This window comes from Arachis duranensis, chromosome 4, assembly GCF_000817695.3.
Source record: "Arachis duranensis cultivar V14167 chromosome 4, aradu.V14167.gnm2.J7QH, whole genome shotgun sequence".
In the NCBI taxonomy this organism is placed as follows: domain Eukaryota; kingdom Viridiplantae; phylum Streptophyta; class Magnoliopsida; order Fabales; family Fabaceae; genus Arachis; species Arachis duranensis.
In genome coordinates, this window is record NC_029775.3 from 65,827,593 (window position 1) to 65,829,323 (window position 1,731).

Consider the following 1,731-nt stretch of genomic DNA (forward strand, 5'->3'; position numbering starts at 1 on the left):
TGGTCGAACACGTTTAAGCTCCAGTTTAAGGTTAAACTGGAGCTTAAATGTGGAAATGAGAAGGCAACCCTGGAGTAGCAAAAACGCCGAACACGTTTAACCTCCAGTTTGAGGTCAAACTGGAGGTTAAACATGGGAATGAAGAAGGTAGCCCAGGAGTGTGAATGTCGAACACGTTTAAGCTCCATTTCGAGGTCAAACTGGAGCTTAAACGTGGAAATGAGAAGGCAACCCTGGAGGAGCAAAAACGCCGAACATGTTTAAGCTCCAGTTTGAGGTCAAACTGGAGCTTAAACGTGGAAATGGCTTCCTGGTGCATAATATGGTTCGAACACGTTTAACCTCCAGTTTAAGGTCAAACTGGAGGTTAAACGTGGAAACACTCCCTTGGTGCCATTCTCATTCTGGCGTTTAACCTTCAGTTTAAGGTTAAACTGGAGGTTAAACGCCAGTTTCCTCTTTTCTCAGCTTTCATGATTCTGGCGTTTAACCTTCAGTTTAACCTTAAACTAAAGGTTAAACGCCACTTTCAGCATTTGGTGCATTCCTTATTCTGGCGTTTAACTTCCAGTTTAAACTTTGGTGCATTTCTTTTTCTGGCGTTTAACTTCCAGTTTAAGGTTAAACTGGAGGTTAAACGCCACTTTCAGCATTATATGGCACATGTGATCTTCAAGCTTCCTTTATTGATTTTGTTGCTTCCTTGCCTAGCCTCTTCTTCCCTGAAATCATCCACACAATTACATCAAAGTCTTGCAAAATTTCATGAGAATTCTTCCATTCATAGCATTCAAGTAATATAACTAAAAACTCATGGAATTTGCATCAAAATTACACTGTTTGGATGATTCATTACTTTGTTGTTCATTTAACCATTCTTGGTTACTTTAAGCTCAAGAAAATGCATAAAACAACTAAAACTAACAGAAAAATGCTAGTGAAACTAGCCTAAGATGCCTTGGCATCAACTAACGTGGGTCTTCTTGCACATTCGCTAGCGTTATTGGCACTCACTTTTTCCACTAACGCTGCTCCTTCTTCAAAGTTGATGCCATTAATGTTCCCACTAACGTTCCTACTTTCCTTCCTTCCACGTTAGTGCCCACGTTAGTAGCACTAATATAGCCACTAACGTGGCTCTTCTCTGCTTCTTTTGGCCTGAAATCAAACAAACAAAGTGCATCAAGGTAACATACAAGATGATCTTTATATACTAAGTGTGCTAATAATACTCAAAATCAAAACTTCACTTAGTGTGATCTATTTTATCATATTTACCATGTATATTAGCTAAAATTCACCTATGCTTGAGATTTTGTTTCATGCAGAGATTTTTCATGCTATTACTCATATATTGGCAATATTTGTATGAAAACTAAACAAAAATCTACTGAAATGACTACTAAAAGTAGGCAATGATGCACGCGCATCAGTGGATAGCACCACTGTATCTTACCCAGTGTCACATTCAGAAACACATTTCATTATCATAACATTTCATTCTCATTCATCTATTCATTCTTAATTCATACCCGAAGCAAGTGGATAACACTACTGCGTCTTACCCGATCACGTATATCTTAAACATAATCATTATCAGCCATAAATCATAATTTAACATAGCCCTCAGGCTCATTACATAAATACTACTTCTGCCACCCTCGTCATTCATTTTTACCTCTTTCTTCACCAATAAGATATCTTTTCCAACAGTCCCAACCATACTTCACT